Genomic DNA, 24402 nt, shown 5'->3' with positions numbered 1-24402 from the left:
AGAAGAAGAAGAAAAAGAAGAAGAAAGTACAAGAAACAAAAACCGTATAAATAAACCCGGTGAATACATTTCCACCAAAACCTCCACCTAGGGTAGGTGATCCGGGTGAATTTATTGTTCCTTGTCTACTTAGTGATTGTGTTATGTATGATGCACTAGTAGATTTAGGTGCAAGTGTGAGTGTTATGCCTCTTTCCTTATATAAGAGATTAGGTGTAGGTGAGTTAACTCCAACAGATATGAGTGTTCGACTCTTTGATCAAACCATTAAGCACCCAATTGGAATCGCTGACAACCTACCCATTCAAGTAGGCAATTTAACCTTTCTAGTCGAATTCATTGTCATTGACATAGAAGAGGACCCAAACATTCCTCTAATTTTAGGTCGACCATTCTTAGCGTCCACCGGGGCGTTATTTGATGTAGGAAATGGAAGAATGACACTTAAAAGTGGTGACAAATCGATCACCTTTATGATTCGAAAGTCTAAATCTCCACCAACCAAAACCGTTGAACCGGTAAAAATGATTGGTAATAACCATGTGGTTTTACCAACTCCAACGGTAGTGCTTAGCAATAATGAAACGCCTAAGTGTGGGGAAAATGAAGTAACACCTAATGATGACCTGATAACAAAGAACCCCGTTGTTGATACGAATTTAAATGATCCCGTTATTAATAGTTCAATGAAGAAACTTATTAAACGGATTCGCGATGCTAGAAGTAAGGGGAACTTCAAGTTATGTAACCGGTTAGTATCCAATTTGTCGCCTAAAGAAAAGGCGAAGCTAGTTGAAATTGTGGATATTACACAGGAATCCGACCAATGGCTTAAAGAAAAATTCACAGATACGCAAGTTGATTATGGACCAAAAGAAATTAACGATGAAGTTAATCACAATTTCAACACCACAGCTACCTAAGTGTGGGGAGATTTAAGTGTTCTAAAAAAAATGCTACCTAGAGTTAGTTGTTCTGTTCTCGTGTAGTTCCGAGAATAGAATCCGATTGGTCTTTTCCGCTAGCAGACACTAAAGAACTAGTTTCCTCCCTCCATTCTGAATTTTTTTTTATTTTGTAGGTTTTATATAAAAATTAATATGCTTTTTAAATTTAAGTTTTGTGTGATTTTAAAAACAAAATTTACTTTATTTCATTAAGTTAAAAAAAATTGATTTCTAAAAATCGTCGTGAGTTAAAGACTAGGTCATAGAGCCGAAATTGCTTTACCCGAGAGCGGGGCGAAAAATTTTGTTATCATTATTTTTAATTTTATTGATCTAAAGTATGCCAAAAAAAAAATATTATATTTTATAAATTTTTGAACGTGGGGAAATATACCCAACTTCAAAAATATGTATATATGTTTGTAGTTTATATCATGAACACAACAGGGTAAAACAACGCACTTTCAAAGACTGTCATTAAAGTTCAGCAAAAGGTACCAATTTTGACGACAAGACGCAAAATAACAAATGTTATATAACAAATGGAGGAATGAACGATGAGGCGCCATCAATCATTCGACGAGCTTTGTAATTACAAACTCGGTATTTTTAATCACTTTTCTACACTAATCACCCTCATGAATTTATAATTATAGTCTGATTTCATGCAAATGAGGGCATTGCATGATCTCAAGTGTGGGGAAGGGTTATAAATTCTCTCGGGTTTATACTTAGTTTAATTGCCAAATTTCATGAAAATTTGAAAAATTTTCAACTAAAATACTAGTAACGCAGTAGTTGTATTAGAATCTAGTGCTCTCTGATAACAAGGAACAGCCCTAGTCTTATATACTGACTACCCACTTCTAGTAAAATTTTTCAAAATTTTCAATTAAATGAAGTCAAAATCATGTTTATACATATTTATGAACGATGAAAACTAGGTGTTAATACCGAAATTATCGTTACCTTGAGGACATAAATTGAGAAACAACCCAAAACGCTTGAATTCATTTAAAAAGGAATAAAGAAGAATAAAAAGGCAAAGAAAGAAACTAAGTGTGGGGAGAATGTACCAAGTTATTCAATTAAAAACTATCTATCACATGTTTCTGTAAAGTTATTGCAGGTGCTTTTGTTTTGGACTTAATTAACAGTTTTACCCGGTTTATTGTAATATATTTGAAAGAAAAGATGGATCTACACGATGAATCAATTCCATCATTAAAAGGAAGTAAAGTCTTCCGAAAAAGACACGCGCTTCTTGATTTAGGTCATGAAGTTGTCGTCTAGACCGGCTGTAGGTTGACGAAAAATCTAGAAAAGTCATCTCTAAAATCAGCAGGAAATCCACGGACCTCAGCATCAAACAGGGTCGCCAAGTGGTCAGATTTATCCTAACCATGAGAAGGATTTATCTCGTACAATGGGGGGCACCGTGCAAATTAGCTTGATAAGAATAATGAATCAGATCCCCAGAAAGGATAATCTCCTTAAAGATTAAAAATCAGCTTTTAAGCCTGATATTACTCAATCCTTGAGATTGACCTTAAAGATTGAGAATTCAAACTCATGGAATTCGATGATATCTAAACTCGAGCTTGAACGAGAAAATATTTTGATCAAATTACAAACCGATTTGTTTTCTGAAAACCCATTTTCAATGCGTTCATTACCATTGAACGTAAAATCCTAGGAATTCACCTAGAATTCATTAGGTCACCTGAACCAAATCGGGTGTCAACCGTAAGAACGGTGGTTGCATAGCATGGTCGGAGACAGGACCTTGTGCCAGACCAAAAAATCATAGGATGATCTTTACTATTGCTCCTACCAAGGATAGTTCTAGCATCCGACACGTAAAAAAAGACCATGAAAATCTGCATGTCATTAGACATTGCCTTAACAGTTTCTTGTTCATCGCTTTCCTTTACAACCGGACGGTAGTTTACCGAAAGGTAATATACGGAACAAGTAAACTGGATGTGTGCTATTCGATACCGGGATAGCAGTGGATTACACGAACCTAAAATTTTTTAGCCAAAATATTGATCTACAAATATATTTTGCAACACCGATGATGGATCAAATCAGAAAACTTGTCTAGGGAAAAATCTAGCATGAATTTTCAAAAGATCGAATGTTTTCATAAAGATCTAATTTCCTTAAGGATCTAAAATTTTATAGTCATGTGGGACTGTAAACCGCCTTTCAAATGTGCACTTTGCTTTGGAAACCGAAAGTAAATCGGCTATTTGATTGCAGTGTCGTTGACCTAAACCCGAGGCAACTATAAAAGACACACCCACCTTTGAACCATATCGTTACTATCATTGTTTATACCGCTCTATCATAATCACTCATGTACAAAGTGTGAAGAATAAAGAAGTGATTCGTGTGTTTATATTTCAAGACTGTATTGCTTGAGGACAAGCAACGCTCAAGTGTGGGGATATTGATAAGGCTAAAAAGGAACATATATTTCATACCATTATCCCCCAAGAAAGACAAGATTTTAGTTGCAATTGTTCCATTTTCAAGTAATATTCGTTTATTTTAAATAAGTGCGAAGACAAAAGGCGAAAACGACGAATTGAAGACACAAAGGTCCAAAAAGCTCAAAAGTACAAGATACAATCAAAAAGGTTCAAATTATTGATGAGGAACGTCTAAAAATGACAAGAGTACAAGTTACAAAACGCAAAGTACAAAATATAAAATTGTACGCAAGGACGTTCGAAAATCCGGAACCGGGACCAGAGTCAACTCTCAACGCTCGACGCAACGGTGTAAAAATTACGAGTCAACTATGCACAAGAATAAAATATAATATTTAAATAATTCATAATAAGAATAATATTAAATAATAAAAAGTTGTTAATGGAGCATAGTTCAGGGGTCATAAGTGAAAATTCAATTTCTAAATTCGCCTATAAAAGGCTTTGTAATCGTAATGTAAAAACACACCTTTTTCTATCTTTTTCTTATTTATCAATATCAATTATCAATATCTATATTCTATATCTCTATCATAATGTTAACTTAATAAGATATAACAATAATCTTAATTTTAATTTTAAATTATGATAATAATAAGATTTATGATAGAGATCGTTTGAGTGTGTAAGTCGAAATTCTGTCCGTGTAACGCTACGCTATTTTTAATCATTGTAAGTTATGTTCAACCTTTTTACATTAATGTATCGTAACTAAGTTATTATTATGCTTATTTGAGTCGAAGTAATCGTGATGTTGGGCTAAAATATTAAGAAGGGGTTATTGAACTTTGGACCATAATTAAGGTTTAGGCAAAAGACCGACACTTGTGGAAATTGAACTATTGACTATTAATAGATGGGGGGTATTTTCTAATTGAGTGACAACTCATTGGAGTCTGTCGAACCTATCTTCAAATTAATTAACCTAATAATTAATAATGATTATGGTTGTCCTATTTAGTGATGTTCATATGGAATCTGTTATAATCATTTAATTAATCAATTGGGTTGGGTAATTGATTATTCATTCTGATCAAGTGGATGAATTAATATTCATAAACTAATTAAAACAGGGGTGGATTACATACAGTGATAACTGGTGTAATTGTTGACAGAAGTGATAACTGCGTCACAGTTTAAATCCTTAATCAGTTGGAATATTTGACTTCGGGTATAAGGGTAATTTGACGAGGATACTCGCACTTTATTTTTATGACCGATGGACTATTATGGACAAAAACCAGATAGACGTATCAAATAAACCAGGACAAAGGACAATTAACCCATGGTAATAAATTAAAATCAACACGTCAAACATCATGATTACGGAAGTTTAAATAAGCATAATTCTTTTATTATATTTCTCATCGTATCTTTATTTACTGTCATTTTATTACTCGCAATTTTATTTACTGTCATTTTATTTATTGTCATTATTTTACGCACTTTAATTATCGTCATTTATCTTTACGCTTAAAATATAGAATCGACAAACCGGTCATTAAACGGTAAAACCCCCCTTTTATAATAATATTACTACTTATATAATTATATATATTTTGTATAAATATAGTTAAAAATATAGTAAGTATCACCAGCTCCCTGTGGAACGAACCGGACTTACTAAAAACTACACTACTCTACGATTAGGTACACTGCCTATAGTGTTGTAGCAAGGTTTAGGTATATCCCATCCGTAAATTAATAAAACTTGTGTCATATTTTGTAGTATTTTGTATTAAAAATAATACTATTTCGTACCCTCACGCTACATCATCAGTCTTAAAAGTATTATTAATATATTTATTTAATCAATTAAGTATTGTTATTATTATTATTATTAGTAACTTATAATTATCAAAACTACCATTTTTAACAAATAAATATTAGTTTCGTAAAAGATACTTATTACATTTACTATAATTAAAATAATATCCCATATAATATATAAGTTAAGATATGATTTACATAAATAAAGAATATGTTTCTAATGAAGTTTAGAATAAATCCTAAATAACTACAAAAATATATAAAAAGGATATAACTAATATATATATATATATATATATATATATATATATATATATATATATATATATATATATATGTGTGTGTGTGTGTGTGTGTGTGTGTGTGTTCGATTACATTTATGTATATTAATAAATATACAAATGATATAGGTTCGTGAATCTGAGGCCAACCCTGCATTGTTCAATATAGTCATATGTATTTTTACTAAAAAATACATTAGGTGAGTTTCATTTGCTACCTTTTTAAATACTTTTGCAATATATATTTTTGGGACTGAGAATACATGCGCTGCTTTTATAAATGTTTTACGAAATAGACACAAGTAATCGAAACTCCATTATATGGTTTAATGATCGAAGCCGAATATGCCCCTTTTACTTGGTAACCTAGGAATTAGTAAACCAGTCTACTAATTGACGCGAATCCTAAAGATAGATCTATTGGGCCCAACAAACCCCATCCGTTATAGCGGATGCTTTAGTACTTCGATGTTGTTTTATCATGTTCGATGGATGTCCCGGAATGATAGGGGATATTCTTATATGCATCTTGTTAATGTCGGTTATCAGGTGTTCAATCCATATGAATGATATTTTTGTCTCTATGCATGGGACGTATATTTATGAGAAATGAAAATCTTGTGGTCTATTAAAATGATAAAAATGAATGATTATGATAAACTAATGAACTCACCAACCTTTTGGTTGACACTTTAAAGCATGTTTATTCTCAGGTACGATAGAAATTTTCCGCTGTGCATTAGCTCATCTTAAGGATATTACTTGGAGTCATTCATGACATATTTCAAAAGACGTTGCATTCGAGTCGTTGAGTTCATCAAGATTATTATTAAGTCAATTATAGTTGGATGTATTATGAAATGGTATGCATGCCATCAACTTTCATTGAAATGAAAGTTTGTCTTTTAAAAAACGAATGCAATGTTTGTAAAATGTATCATATAGAGGTCAAGTACCTCGCGATGTAACCAAATGTTATTGTATTCGTTCTTATGGATTAGGACGGGTCTCTACAGTTGGTATCAGAGCAGTAATCTTAGCGAACCAGGTCTTGCATTAGTGTGTCTAACCGATAGTTGTTTAGATGCATTAGTGGGTCTGGACTTCGACCGTGTCTGCATATCAAAAGTTTTGCTTATCATTTCGTGTCAAAAATCATATATTTATCATCCTTAGGAAATTACCTGCTTATCATTCTTAGTCTAGACACTTCTTATTGCATTGATTGCATGAATAGTGTAGAGACAAAAATTCAGATCTTAGCGTATCTATTACTGTAGACTTTATCTAACACGTTTCTTTAATTTCCTCCGTAATCTACGGGTCTTCTGTACTATACATAGATATTCTATGTAATTAGAATATCATAAGATATTCGAAAATCATATCATAAAATCCTTTACCTAACCGTGCAAGATGAATTCCGCAACCAGTTCAAGTTCGTCGGATTCCGATAACTATTCCGATATGGATTTCCACTCGAGCTCCGAAAGCAGTGTAATTGGAATGGATCAAGTGATTAGCCATCATCTATTCTGGATGAATTGGGGCTGGGTTCGTAGCCTCCTCAATCATTGGAGACAAGAAGAAGGTGATCCTTTTCATCCACCACATTGTCCTCTTGGCGAAGAACCTGAAGCATTTACCGGCGAACCTGTCCGAAACACCATTTTCTCTCTCATTTCTAGAGTATCTCGTCATGATTATATACTATACCAAATTCTAGATCATATTTATCCGCTCGTCCGAACCGACAATCACCTTGGTGTAATAGAAGAAGTCAACGAGCTTCGTGCTCGGGTAGTGGCTTTGGAGAATATGGTGTAAAGATTTTAAACACCAGCAGCAGCACCAGCAGCATAACCAGTACCACCATAATCAATGCCAACAGTACCATTACCACCACCAACAACAACCGCATCGCAAACCTCAACTTTACAATCTGTCACACGAATATCAACGTCATACGCACCATGGATACCAAGGAGTACCAACAACAATGAACGATGAAGTATTAATTCATAACTTCATTGAAGAAATATTCTGCGAAGAATATGTGGTTTCTAATAGTTTTAGAGATTATTTATTCTAGCTCAAACCAAAAATCAAATGAGTTTAATATCATATTGACTCATTAAATCTATAATTACATCTAAAGAAAATATATATGTATATATATTTTCATAAAGATTGTAATTGAAAATTCTTTCGTACAAACTGTTAATGGTGAAAATATTTTAACGGGTAGGTAATACCTGAGGAATATTTAGATTTCACATTAATAAGTTACACTGTACATTCTTCGAATCTGATTCAACAGTCATTTACTATCCTACTTACAACCATAGAAGTACGAATCCGTTCATCACAACTATTTTCATTCAATTTCATATTTGAATTTTGATCTATCAGAATCCAACAAGTGACATAATGAAGAAAATATTGGACAAAATAAAATTTGTTAGAAATAAATAATTTAACTATGAGAAATTTTGTTAAGAATCCACGCTAACTGTTCCTAGCTAACTGTTAATTCCGTATTACCTTATATTTATCGCAATTTATTTATCGCATTTTATTTATCACAATTTTAATTCTCGCAATTTTATTTATCGTCATTTAATTTCTGTTATTTATTTTACGCACTTTAAATATCGGGACACGTATACAAGGTTTTGACATATCATACCGATGCATCTATATATATTATTTGGAATAACCATAGACACTCTATATGCAGTAATGTTGGAGTTAGCAATAAAGGGTTGAGGTTGATTCTAAAATAATATATATAGTTTGAGTTGTGATCGAGTCTGAGACATGTACACGGGTCACGATACGTATTAATTAATTCGAATATTATATATTAAACTATATATGAATTATTGGACTGTTAACTGTGGACTATCGACTGAGGACTAATAACATTGGACAATTAAAATGAATTAAAATATTGATTATAACATATGAAACTAAGCATTTCTTCAAGTTTGCCACTTGATTTCATCGTAAACCTCATTTGTATCTTGACGATTACAACCTGCATTCAAACCTTTTATAATTCTTGAAAACACCACAATCGAGAGGATGAACCAACCGCACTTCATCTACGGAAGGAAAGATTTATGCATATAGTTATGCACCTGAAAAACTCTCGGAAACTGAGTAAACGTTTAACATGTAGTTGTGCTAATTCCTTAGTGTTATTATTACCCAAAATAACTTGATAATTCCTTTCAAAGTAGCAAATTTTGTCACAGCTCCAGCAAGACAACTTCGACTTTTCGATCGAAACAACCATATTATAACTTTGATATATATGCGTGCTCTTTTATTGTTACCGGGGAACCTTTCATATTCCATCATATTACCATTAGCGTTTAATCATCTAAAAACACAATTCTCCTTAAACCACCTCGAATTGATAACCGATGATTCAGATATCGTAGCATTAAATGCAGAGGAAACAAAAAAATGGTAGATGGTCTAAACGGCCAAAAGTTTGATGATAAAGAAAGGAGTGTTAGGAACGTTCGATAAAAAAAATTGGTACTGAAAAACTGATTGAGCTAACCATGAAGGAGACCAAGGACAAATACAAGTACCAAACCCTATATTCAAAGGATCCAGGTAATTCTTGATCCGATGAAATCCTTAAAGAATATCTTGCTCTGAGGTCATGTTAAAATCTTGCGGAAAATATTTATTCATCAACCTTCGAACTTAGAAATTCTAAAATATCATCATAAATATCTTCGATATTTCTGAGGATATTTTCATAAATATTCTCATCCGAAATTATATACCTCTTCGTGCTATCTGTAATACATTATACTGGAAATTTCTGTAAAATCTAACTATAAACTATGAATGAATTTTGAAGTAGTGTTGGGAACTGAAGCATGAGTTAGTATAATATAATGACACTTGATCAACGTGATTATATTACAGTAAGTCATGTTGAGTTTCTAATGGAACGTGATGATTCACAGATCTTAACGTCATCATGTGCCATGTTACATAACTCTGTCATTCTACTTAACCTACAAACATATCAAGAAAAATATATTCTTGATAGTTCTATCTTCTGTAATTCTAGTAATTTAACCAATCAAATGGTGCTATTACAATTCTTCTGCTTAGTATATTATGATCATTCAAAATTTCATACATATGAATTCTGGACCATTATTCGCTTGACTTGAGGTCGGGAAGAGAAAACAAAAGCATGGAGCTCCGCAATATAAAGGAGGATATAAAGCTCGATAATAATACGTAAATTACAAGCCGTGTATGTCAATATTTATTGCAACATAAAGACACGGGAGAATTAAAAACACTATAACCCCAAGGGCGAAGTAGAAGAAAACAGATTCCTCCGGTGGAAGTTGGAAAAGGAGAATGATTGTGGCGATAGTCAGGATAAGGACAAGGATTAGAACTGGATTAAGCATTTTCACAATCTTTTAGATGTATGAACTAAGAAAGAAAGTATAGGAATGGTGAGAATAGTGGAACGAAAAAAGTTTAATTTATAATGGAAATATCAGACAGAGTAATCGAGGCAGATCACCGTATTTAATTATAGAGATCTTAATTTCCTTACTCGCCGAAGAATCAAATCTTTTAGATTTCGAAGATTTTCTTTAAATCTACTTGAATTTCGGAATTCAACCAAGATAACGTCAAAAGTTATGACGAAACTTATTTTCCTCATTCCATTATTTTGTGATAGCTTCACTCGTACTCTTCACATAAACGATTTGTTTTATCCATATCACTCACTGATGATAAAACTCTAATTTTCAACTCGTATGAGTCATGAAAACATATTTATTGTCATCCATTACCATCCCACTCAAATTTTGGGACGAAATTTCTTTAACGGGTAGGTACTGTGACGACCCGGAAATTTTCGACCAAATTTAAACTTAATCTTTATATGGTTTCGATATGATAAGCAAAGTTTATTTAATCGAATCTCAAAATCTTAGAACTGTTTACATGGATACATTTAAATCTTTTGACCATTTACTATGCCCGACGATTCACAAATAATTGTTTATAAATAATTATGTATATATAAATATAAGTATATGTATATTTACTTGAAATTATAAAATACGATTTAACCATATGAAATAAATCTGTAAAATAAGTTACAGGATATTATATTTCTATTAATTATTATGTGTATATATATATATATATATATATATATATATATATATATATATATATATATATATATATATATATATATATATATATATATATATAAGAAATTACAATCCAATATAAGTTCTTACATAATGTCTATATATATATATATATATATATATATATATATATATATATATATATATATATATATATATATATATATATATATATAAGAAATTACAATCCAATATAAGTTCTTACATAATGTCAACTATAAACGATAACATGTAATATTAATATATTAAAAATTAATACAACAATAATATTACTCTCATTACTATAAGAAGTATTAGTAATAACATATATAGATATGAAGTGTGATAAAATTAAATTAACATTATAACTGTTATAAAACTTATAGATATTATTATCATCAATAATATAATTATTATTATCATTTCATTATTATAAAGTGTTATTATTATTATTTATAGTATTATGAAGTATTATTACTATAGTTATATATAACAATCAATGAGACCACATATGATACATATATGTATACAGATATATATATATATATATATATATATATATATATATATATATATATATATATATCAACAGCAATATTTAAATACAGTAATGTATATATAACTATATAACCAAATATATATCTAGAACTACAAGTTATAACATAATTGACGTGTTATTATCATTACCTTCATTATTATAAATATGTATATTAATATTAGCATTATTATTAATTGTTATTCGAAATTATTATTAAGAAGTATTATTATTATAAATTATTAGCATTATCAATATTTTAGTTATTAGGAAACAATACAATTTATTATTATTATTATTAATATCATTATTATTAATAATAATGGTCATTAAGCTTGATACTTATATTAATTTTATTATTTTTAATATTAAAAGTATTATTAATTATTAATATATTTATTAATATTAATCAAATAAATAAGAAAAAAAACAGATAATTTATGGAAGATTGATAAAATCACTTTAACTGTTATAAATTTTGTTTCTTATCCAAAAATCTATAGATATCGCTAGCATAGGTACGATTTGGTTACCAGTCGTTATCTACTTTTAAACTTTTCTTCTGATTTTGATTCTAGTGGACGATAATCACCACTACAAAACAACCAGATCAAATTCTGTTAAACTCCAATATTTTTTTATCTTTCTAGTCGTCTTCTGCTCATGTTCAAAATTCCTGTCGACTTTATTCCGTATCTAATCGATCAATCATTCACTTATCATAAACGAATTCAGTTGATTACCCATCCTCATTACCAATTAAAAACCCTTACAGCCATTTTTCAGATCGAAATCTATCAAAGAAGAACTCTAAGAATCCGGCGGCCCTGTTCTTAAAACTTTTTACTAAATCCTCGAATTTGAATGAGATTTTAAAATGTATAAATGCAGTCAAGTTGGAAATCTTTCGATGAAACTATATAGAAAGTTTCATAATCAAATTTCTCGAATTGATGTCAAATTTACGAAGTCAAAGATGTTGAAAAATAAAGTCAACCGTTGTTCTTAAATCAAATTCGAGATATGTGATACGATTTAAGTTCAACTGATGATTCAGGCAGTTTCAAATGGTGGTTTCCAACATAATTCATATTATGATCTTAGTCTAAAAATGTCGTAATAATTGAATCAAGTTTAAGGTTGTATTGTTTTTGCGAACACAACAGGCTTCTACCTTTTTCTGTTTATTTATTTTTTGTTTTTGTTTTTCAGTTCTGTTAAATCAAATAACCCACCTCCTAATTGTTTCTGTTTTGAAACCATGTCCTAATTCAAACATGTAATTAATCGGATGATCATGGTGATTTCTGGTCGACTTGATCTCGAAGAAGCAGATGAAAACAGAAAGCATAATAAATAGTTTAAGTTGTAGACTAAAACAAATATGAACGGGCAGTGCAGTTGTTAGATGGTTGTTGTGTGAGCATGGGGTTTCGGGTTCAAACCCAGCTGGTGGCAATTTTTTTACGATAATTATGAGGTAGTTTACATTTCTATAATTATGCTTATTATTACTAATATAAAGACTAACGATAATTTATTATTATTATAAGTATTATTATTAGATTTATTATTACTAATTTTTATCATTGATTGTGGTTAATATTATTAGTATAATAATTGTTATTAGTATTATGATTATTATTATTATTATAACCATTATTATTATTATTAGTCTTAAAAGTATTATTAATATATTTATTTAATCATTTAAGTATTGTTATTATTATTATTATTATTATTATTATTATTATTATTATTATTATTATTATTATTATTATTATTATTATTATTATTATTATTATTATTATTATTATTATTATTATTATTAGTAACTTATAATTATAAAACTACCATTTTTAACAAATAAATATTAGTTTCGTAAAAGATACTTATTACATTTACTATAATTAAAATAATATCCCACATCATATATAAGTTAAGATATAATTTACATAAATAAAGAATATGTTTCTAATGAAGTTTAGAATAAATCCTAAATAACTACAAAAATATAAAGGATATAACTAATATATATATATATATATATATATATATATATATATATATATATATATATATATATATATATATATATATATATATATATATATATATCTGTGTGTGTGTGTGTGTGTGTGTGTGTGTGTGTGTGTGTTCGATTACATTTATGTATATTAATAAATATACAAATGATATAGGTTTGTGAATCCGAGGCCAACCATGCATTGTTCAATATAGTCATATGTATTTTTACTACAAAATACATTAGATGAGTTTCATTTGCTCCCTTTTTAAATGCTTTTGCAATATATATTTTTGGGACTGAGAATACATGCGCTGCTTTTATAAATGTTTTACGAAATAGACACAAGTAATCGAAACTACATTATATATTTGAATGATCGAAGCCGAATATGCCCCTTTTACTTCGTAACCTAAGAATTAGTAAACCAGTCCACTAATTGACGCGAATCCTAAAGATAGATCTATTGGGCCCGATAAACCCCATCCGTTGTAGCGGATGCTTTAGTACTTCGATGTTGTTTTATCATGTCCGATGGATGTCCCAGAATGATAGGGGATATTCTTATATGCATCTTGTTAATGTCGGTTACCAGGTGTTCAATCCATATGAATGATATTTTTGTCTCTATGCATGGGACGTATATTTATGAGAAATGAAAATCTTGTGGTCTATTAAAATGATGAAAATGAATGATTATGATAAACTAATGAACTCACCAACCATTTGGTTGACACTTTAAAGCATGTTTATTCTCAGGTACGAAAGAAATTTTCCGCTGTACATTAGCTCATCTTAAGGATATTACTTGGATTCATTCATGACATATTTAAAAAGACGTTGCATTCGAGTCGTTGAGTTCATCAAGATTATTATTAAGTCAATTATAGTTGGATGTATTATGAAATGGTATGCATGCCGTCAACTTTCATTGAAATAAAAGTTTGTCTTTTAAAAAACGAATGCAATGTTTGTTAAATGTATCATATAGAGGTCAAGTACCTCGCGATGTAACCAAATGTTATTGTATTCGTTCTTATGGATTAGGACGGGTCTCTACAGTAATGACCCAACTTCATTTATACAAAAACACGCCTTAATTTTTTTTTTTAGTAAACCATCTAGACGGCATCCAGTTGTGAAGGGCAGGACGACGTCCAATAGATCTGGACGGCGTCCAAATGAACTACCAGGGACTGTCCCAGCAGTCCAACTTAAGCGGACAAAAAGCCCGCTTCCCGACACTTTTTCATGAAACCAATTATCACAACACTTTATAATAAGTAAAACTAAGAAGTTTTCACAATAAAATCGAGTTTTACATCACCGGCCCACAACGACCCATTTTACGAATTCCGTTCAAAATACAAGTTTCGACCATAAGAGTTTAAGTTTCAAACGACACCTAGAGCATGGTGTTTAAGGTGAAACTACCCACATCTTGGTCAAACTTCAAAAGCTAAACTTCCAAAAGCGTCCCCTATCCAAAGTAAATCGGGAGGCCACTATTCCAAACAAATACCCTTTCCCTTGTCCGCGCCAGAGCCTAAAAAGAGTAAACAACGAGAGCGTAAGCAAAATGCTTAGTGAGTGTAATAATTATACATACACATATATAACCCATCTATTTGCAATCGCACTGTAACATCCCGCCTTTTTCCATTTACTTTTCCGTTATACTAATATAAAGTCCGTTATATGTTTATAACATCTCCCGTTGATACGCGTTTTAAATTATCTCGTTTAGGTAATTCACGCACCCGAACGAAAGTTGAAGGACTAAACTTGACAAGGGATCAAACCCTTGACTAGGTCAAAGGGTCAAACCCCTTTCACCCATTCATTATCATCTCCATCTCTCTCTCTTTCTCTCTAGCAAGAACACACACACCATTTTCAAATTCATTCAATCATCATCTAAATCCGATCTAGGAGGCTTACAACAAAATAAATTACATATTCGTAATCCTCTCTTCATCCTCTTCATTTTGGTACCAACTTCATCTCGTTTGGGTAACATTTCTAAAACTCTAGATTTCTCAAAATTCGTGTTTTTGACTTAAAATGGTGTTAGTTAGTGTCTATGGCTCATTGTGATGTCGTGTGTGTAATTTATATGCTCGATCTCGTTGTTTTAGTGTAACTAGCATGAACTTGAATTTTGGTGTGTTGTTCTTGAATTTTGGATGATCATATGTTGTTAGATGTTAAAAGTTCATGTTCTAATTGTGTTCCTAGTATCACTAGCTTCAATTTGATGTGTAGGTTGCTTTAGAAAAGTTCATGAACTTGATTTATGATTTTGGTGAATTTGGGTTAGGGTTGATGAACTTGAAATGGACTTTTGATGCATTGAATGCCATGGATTATTATTGGTAAGTGTTTAGTTGGATTGTATGCTTGATTACCTTCGAAACGGCATATCATTCATGTAAATTGGTTGCCCGAATCATTGAATTGCATTTATGAACTTGTATGCGGTTAATGTTAAGCATTAGATGCGGTTTTGGTTGTTGTATTAGGTAGATTGATTGATGAAATGTGTTTAGTTGTTTTCCTCGTCAAATTACCTTCCCAACGGTATAAGATACTTGTCTTGATTGTTTGCGGATCATAAATGGTGGTTGTTTGAAGTTAGGTTCGTGCATAAAACTTAAAAACTGCCAGAATTCTCTGCACAGGTAATGGCGTGGCGCGCCATATACCCGCGCGGCGCGCCAAAGTGGTATGTCCAACTTTGTCAATTTTCGAATAATGTTTGCTATGCTACGCACCTCCGATTCACATGTAACTTGTTCTAACATGCTCATACATGATTAAAAACCTCAGAAAAATAGTTCGGGACCCGACCCGAACGTGTTGACTTTTTCGTTGACTTTGACCGACCAAAGTTTGACTTTTTGTCAAACTTAACCAAATGATTATGCAACCTTCCTAACTTGTTTATATACTTGTACCTTGCATGAAACTTGACAATTTGATTTCACATGCTACATAATCGAGTCGTAACGAGCCATAGGACTAATTGAACATCTTTGACCTATCGTGTTTACCGTTATTGATACGACCTATTTGTTTAGGTCAAGACTAGCACTATCCTTCGCACACGTTATTTTGTGAAGTACTTTTCGTACGTGCACTCAAGGTGAGATCATAGTCCCACTTTTATTCTTTTTGAACTTACATTTGGGATGAGAAAACATAAATATTTCTTTACTAAGTGAACACGAGTACAGGAAAACAAACATTCTACATACGAGTTTAGAACAAAATCCTCAATTCGATTATCATTAGTTACACTTGCCGGGTGTAAGCGAGAACTTATGTTGTATGGATCCATATGGGTTTGACAAACCCTCATTCAAACGGTTCGCTACCGTTTACGAATGAAATATATTTTCGAGAAACAGTGTATGTTCTAGCACTAAGTGATGGGGTTCAATGGGAGAAATGTTAAGCATTGATAATTGGGTGCTCGTGAAACAAATTTTGGAATGGTTAACTATTAATTCGATGTTGCGAATCTTTTGGTTCAATCTACTTATTTACTCACTTACTTACTTAAACCTATGATTTCACCAACGTTTTCATTGACAGATTTCTATGTTTTTCTCAGGTCTTTGAACGATATGTGTTACATGCTTCCGCTCATTATTTTGATACTTGCTTTGGATGTCGAGTATTTATGCATACACGGAGCGTCTTTTGGCTACTTTTAAATTGTGTCGCATAAGTTTCATTTGTACTTATAACTTTGTAACGTAACTTGTGGTGGAACTATTCTCGTAAACTTTGAACAATCTTTACATTTGAAATGAATGCGACATATCTTTTGGTCAAACGTTGTTTTAAAGACTTATGACCACGTAACGGGACCTAAGTAGACGGCGCCGTCAATGACGATTTTGTCGGGTCGCTACAGATGGTATCAGAGCCAGGTTGTAGGGATTTAGAGTTCATTGGTGTCAACCTCGAGTCATAGGGTACATTGGTGAGTCTAGACTACAACCGGCATATAGACTTGAAGTAGGAATTACTTGACTACTTGTGCATTTATACTCGAACGCTTCTACTCATATCTACTCTTAGTTCATCTTAATCTCATGTTGTTTAATTTGATTGACGCGCCACCTTGACTATATGAAATGATGTCGAATGCACATATGAATCAGGGTAATATAATTTCCGGGATTATATTACGGTGACTCATATGAACGTTCCGACATTATGGCATAAAGAATTTAAGGCGAGTCGAGGAAAAACTTCTCTTTATCTTTATTCTATATCACGGTTAGTATTATTGAGAATACTAATCAATGATATTCTTGTGTCTTGAAGGAACAATGGCTCCTCGTCGTGTACGCCGCAATGAAACTCCCGAACAAGCTCTCGAACGGATGATAGCCACCGCCGTAGATGCGGCCATGGCCGGTCACTCATCCAACAACAACAACAACAACAACAACAACAACAACAACAACAACAACAACAACAACAACAATGGAGCCGGAAACTCAAACGAGGGATGCTCCTATAAAGCTTTCATGGGGTGCAAACCTCACACTTTTGATGGAACCGGGGGACCGGTCGTGCTCACCCGATGGTTTGAGCAAACGGAAGCCGTCTTTAGCATAAGCGGTTGTCGGGACCAAGACAAGGTCAAATACTCCACTCACACCTTCGCCGGTGTCGCTCTTACATGGTGGAATACTTATGTACAATCGGTGGGTACCGATGAAGTTCACGCCCTCTCTTGGGCCGACTTGAGAGAAAAGATGATTGTCGAATATTTCCCTCGTGAAGAAACCCGAAGGCTCGAACAAGAGCTAAGAACTTTAAAGGCGATCGGAAATGATCTCAAGGCTTATAATCAACGATTTTCCGAACTAGCCTTGATGTGCCCAAATCTTGTGAACCCTGAAGCTTTAAGGGTTGAACTTTACATGGATGGTCTTCCAAAGAGTATCAAACACAGAGTAATGTCATCCAAACCCACTAATCATCAAGAAGCTTTGAACATGGCCCGCAAATTGATAGAAACGGTTGACGAAATCATAGTTCCGGCACCTAAGGCCGAGGATAAATCGGGCGGCAACAAAAGAAAGTGGGAACCCTCCCAATCAAACAACAACAACTTTGCTAAGAAGCCTTACACCTCCGACGGCAAGAAGGGTTATGCCGGGAACCTACCTCTTTGCAACAAATGCAACAAACATCACTTTGGCGAATGTAGTAAGTTAATTTGCCACCGGTGCCAAGGAGTTGGTCATAAGGCCAACGATTGTAAAAGTGCCACTCCCGTCGCTCGAAAGTGGCCCAATGCACCAAAGACGGGCACTTGTTATGAATGTGGCCAAACGGGCCATTATAGAAATGCATGCCCGAAGAGGAAAGATAACACCAATACGCGCGGCCGAGCTTTCAACATCAACACCAAGGAAGCCCGAGATGATAATGAATTAGTCACGGGTATGTTTCTTCTCAACAATTCTTATGTCTATTGCTTATTCGATTCGGGTGCCGATAAATGCTTTGTATCCAAGACTTTGACTCATTCTTTTAGCACTCCACCTCTCCCATTAGATACCACTTATACCATTGAAGTGGCTAACGGGAAACTATTAAGTGCCGACACATATTACCGAGGGTGTACGTTAAACATTTTGGGTAAGGAATTTGAAATTGACTTGATACCCATAGAACTAGGAAGCTTTGATGTAATAATCGGTATGAATTGGTTAGTCAAAACGAAATCTCACATCCTTTGTGATCTTAACGCAATCCGAATTCCTATCGAGAATGGTGAACCTTTGATTGTTTATGGCGATAAGAGTTGCACCAGACTCAACCTCGTTTCGTGCCTTAAAGTTAGAAAACTACTCCGTAAGGGTTGTTTTGCGATCCTTGCCCACGTTAAGAAAGTCGAGTCCGATGATAAGCATATCGATGATGTGCCAATTGTTAGTGACTTTTCCGATGTATTTCCCGACGAATTGCCGGGACTTCCACCTCATCGACCGGTAGAATTCCAAATCGATCTTATCCCGGGAGCCGCACCCGTAGCACGTGCACCATATAGACTCGCTCCATCCGAAATGCAAGAATTGCAAAGTCAAATCCAAGAACTACTTGATCGTGGTTTTATCCAACCTAGCCATTCACCATGGGGCGCTCCGATTTTGTTTGTTAAAAAGAAAGACGGATCCCTACGAATGTGCATTGATTATCGTGAACTAAATAAATTGACGGTTAAGAACCGATATCCTCTTCCTCGCATCGATGACCTCTTTGATCAACTACAAGGGTCTTGTGTATATTCGAAAATCGATCTCCGCTCGGGTTATCATCAATTAAGGGTTAAGGGGGAAGATGTCTCCAAAACCGCTTTCCGGACTCGTTATGGTAGTTATGAATTCCTCGTCATGCCATTTGGTCTCACTAACACCCCGGCGGTGTTCATGGATCTTATGAACCGCGTGTGCAAACCGTATCTCGATAAATTCATTATTGTGTTCATCGATGATATATTAGTCTATTCAAAAAGCGAAGAAGAACACGAGGAACACCTCCGACTTGTGCTTGAACTTTTAAGACAAGAACAACTCTATGCCAAATTCTCCAAGTGTGAATTTTGGTTAAAGGAAGTTCAATTTCTTGGTCATGTTGTAAGTGACCAAGGTATTAAAGTCGATCCAACAAAAATCGAAGCCATTAGCAAATGGAAGACTCCTACTACTCCTACTCACATTCGTCAATTCTTGGGTCTCGCCGGGTACTATCGTAGATTCATCGAAAACTTCTCTTTGGTTGCACGTCCTCTAACCGCATTGACTCACAAGGGAAAGAAATTCATTTGGGCGACCGAACATGAATCCGCATTCCAAATCTTGAAAACGAAGCTAACCACCGCTCCTATCTTGTCACTTCCCGAAGGCAATGATGACTTTGTTGTATATTGCGATGCCTCGAAACATGGTTTTGGTTGTGTATTGATGCAACGAACGAAAGTCATTGCTTATGCTTCTCGACAACTAAAAATTCATGAACGGAATTACGCGACTCATGATCTCGAACTCGGAGCCGTTGTCTTTGCACTTAAAATGTGGAGACACTATCTTTATGGAACCAAGAGTACTATCTTTACCGACCACAAAAGTCTCCAACACATTTTCGATCAAAAGCAACTAAACATGAGACAACGAAGGTGGATTGAAACCTTAAACGATTACGATTGCGAGCTTCGTTACCATCCCGGGAAGGCAAATGTAGTAGCCGATGCCTTAAGTCGAAAAGAAAGAGCAGTGCCTCTTCGTGTCCGAGCCTTAAACATCACCATCCACACAAACCTTAATAGCCAAATTCGGGTAGCCCAAGATGAGGCTCTCAAGGATGAAAACCTTTCACACGAGCTCTTGAACATTCTCGTCTCTCGATTCGAAATTAGGGAGACCGGACTTCGATATTACGCCGGAAGGATTTGGGTGCCTAGTTATGGGGACCTACGAAGCCTTATTTTAGATGAAGCCCATAAGTCACGATACTCGATTCACCCCGGTGCCAATAAGATGTACCACGACCTTAAACAGCTATATTGGTGGCCGAACATCAAAAGGGACGTAGCTACTTATGTTTCCAAGTGTTTTACATGTTCCAAAGTCAAAGCCGAACACCAAAGACCGTCCGGACTACTTCAACAACCCGAGATCCCGCAATGGAAGTGGGAAAGAATAACGATGGATTTTATCACCAAACTACCAAAAACGACGGGCGGTTATGATACCATTTGGGTTATTGTTGACCGTCTCACCAAATCCGCACACTTCCTGGCCATGAAAGAAACGGACAAAATGGAGAAACTTGCACAACTTTACATTAAGGAGATCGTAGCCCAACACGGTGTACCTTTATCGATTATCTCCGACCGAGATGGCCGTTTCGTTTCTAGATTTTGGCGTACATTGCAAGAAGCGTTGGGAACGCGTTTAGACATGAGCACCACATATCATCCTCAAACCGATGGACAAAGCGAACGTACAATTCAAACCTTAGAGGACATGTTACGAGCTTGCGTGGTTGATTTCGGAAAAGCTTGGGACAAGCACTTACCTCTCGCCGAGTTCTCTTACAACAATAGTTATCACGCGAGTATTAAAGTCGCACCTTTTGAAGCGCTGTATGGCCGAAAATGTCGTTCACCTCTTTGTTGGGCCGAAGTGGGCGACGTACAAATCACTGGACCCGAACTCATTCACGAAACCACCGAGAAAATCGTTCAAATCCGAGATAGGCTTAGGACGGCCCGAAGTCGTCAAAAGAGCTATACCGACAAACGACGCAACGATCTTGAATTTCAAGTCGGTGATCGAGTAATGTTAAAAGTCGCGCCTTGGAAGGGTGTAATCCGTTTTGGGAAACGCGGGAAGCTGAATCCAAGGTATATTGGTCCTTTCGAAATCTTGGAGCGTATTGGAACCGTTGCGTATCGTTTAGATCTTCCTCCTCAATTGAACTCCGTTCATCCTACCTTCCATGTATCTAACTTGAAAAAGTGTCTTGCCGAACCCGATATCGTCATTCCTCTCGAGGAACTTACTATTGATGACAAACTTCATTTTGTGGAGGAACCGGTTGAAATTGTGGACACCTCCGTCAAGACATTGAAACAAAGCCGAATCCCGATTGTTAAAGTCCGTTGGAACGCCAAAAGGGGACCCGAGTTTACTTGGGAAAGACAAGATCAAATGCAAAGGAAGTATCCTCATCTATTCGTGAATTCGGAAACGCAAGATCTCGAGGAAGAAACAACGACTACTACGCCTACTTAAATTTCGGGACGAAATTTCTTTTAAGGAGTAGGTAATGTAACATCCCGCCTTTTTCCATTTACTTTTCCATTATACTAATATAAAGTCCGTTATATGTTTATAACATCTCCCGTTGATACGCGTTTTAAATTATCTCGTTTAGGTAATTCACGCACCCGAACGAAAGTTGAAGGACTAAACTTGACAAGGGATCAAACCCTTGACTAGGTCAAAGGGTCAAACCCCTTTCACCCATTCATTATCATCTCCATCTCTCTCTCTTTCTCTCTAGCAAGAACACACACACCATTACCAAATTCATTCAATCATCATCTAAATCCGATCTAGGAGGCTTACAACAAAATAAATTACATATTCGTAATCCTCTCTTCATCCTCTTCATTTTGGTACCAACTTCATCTCGTTTGGGTAACATTTCTAAAACTCTAGATTTCTCTAAATTCGTGTTTTTGATTTAAAATGGTGTTAGTTAGTGTCTATGGCTCATTGTGATGTCGTGTGTGTAATTTATATGCTCGATCTCGTTGTTTTAGTGTAACTAGCATGAACTTGAATTTTGGTGTGTTGTTCTTGAATTTTGGATGATCATATGTTGTTAGATGTTAAAAGTTCATGTTCTAATTGTGTTCCTAGTATCACTAGCTTCAATTTGATGTGTAGGTTGCTTTAGAAAAGTTTATGAACTTGATTTATGATTTTGGTGAATTTGGGTTAGGGTTGATGAACTTGAAATGGACTTTTGATGCATTGAATGCCATGGATTATTATTGGTAAGTGTTTAGTTGGATTGTATGCTTGATTACCTTCGAAACGGCATATCATTCATGTAAATTGGTTGCCCGAATCATTGAATTGCATTTATGAACTTGTATGCGGTTAATGTTAAGCATTAGATGCGGTTTTGGTTGTTGTATTAGGTACATTGATTGATGAAATGTGTTTAGTTGTTTTCCTCGTCAAATTACCTTCCCAACGGTATAAGATACTTGCCTTGATTGTTTGCGGATCATAAATGGTGATTGTTTGAAGTTAGGTTCGTGCATAAAACTTAAAAACTGCCAGAATTCTCTGCACAGGTAATGGCGCGGCGCGCCATATACCCGCGCGGCGCGCCAAAGTGGTCTGTCCAACTTTGTCAATTTTCGAATAATGTTTGCTATGCTACGCACCTCCGATTCACATGTAACTTGTCCTAACATGCTCATACATGATTAAAAACCTCAGAAAAATAGTTCGGGACCCGACCCGAACGTGTTGACTTTTTCGTTGACTTTGACCGACCAAAGTTTGACTTTTTGTCAAACTTAACCAAATGATTATGCAACCTTCCTAACTTGTTTATATACTTGTACCTTGCATGAAACTTGACAATTTGATTTCACATGCTACATAATCGAGTCGTAACGAGCCATAGGACTAATTGAACATCTTTAACCTATCGTGTTTACCGTTATTGATACGACCTATTTGTTTAGGTCAAGACTAGCACTATCCTTCGCACACGTTATTTTGTGAAGTACTTTTCGTACGTGCACTCAAGGTGAGATCATAGTCCCACTTTTACTCTTTTTGAACTTACATTTGGGATGAGAAAACATAAACATTTCTTTACTAAGTGAAGACAAGTACAGGAAAACAAACATTCTACATACGAGTTTAGAACAAAATCCTCAATTCGATTATCATTAGTTACACTTGCCGGGTGTAAGCGAGAACTTATGTTGTATGGATCCATATGGGTTTGACAAACCCTCATTCAAACGGTTCGCTACCGTTTACGAATGAAATATATTTTCGAGAAACAGTGTATGTTCTAGCACTAAGTGATGGGGTTCAATGGGAGAAATGTTAAGCATTGATAATTGGGTGCTCGTGAAACAAATTTTGGAATGGTTAACTATTAATTCAATGTTGCAAATCTTGTGGTTCAATCTACTTATTTACTCACTTACTTACTTAAACCTATGATTTCACCAACGTTTTCGTTGACAGATTTCTATGTTTTTCTCAGGTCTTTGAACGATATGTGTTACATGCTTCCGCTCATTATTTTGATACTTGCTTTGGATGTCGAGTATTTATGCATACACGGAGCGTCTTTTGGCTACTTTTAAATTGTGTCGCATAAGTTTCATTTGTACTTATAACTTTGTAACGTAACTTGTGGTGGAACTATTCTCGTAAACTTTGAACAATCTTTACATTTGAAATGAATGCGACACATCTTTTGGTCAAACATTGTTTTAAAGACTTATGACCACGTAACGGGACCTAAGTAGACGGTGCCGTCAATGACGATTTTGTCGGGTCGCTACACGCACC

This window comes from Rutidosis leptorrhynchoides, chromosome 4 (assembly GCF_046630445.1).
Source record: "Rutidosis leptorrhynchoides isolate AG116_Rl617_1_P2 chromosome 4, CSIRO_AGI_Rlap_v1, whole genome shotgun sequence".
In the NCBI taxonomy this organism is placed as follows: domain Eukaryota; kingdom Viridiplantae; phylum Streptophyta; class Magnoliopsida; order Asterales; family Asteraceae; genus Rutidosis; species Rutidosis leptorrhynchoides.
Note: the sequence above shows the minus strand (reverse complement) of the source record.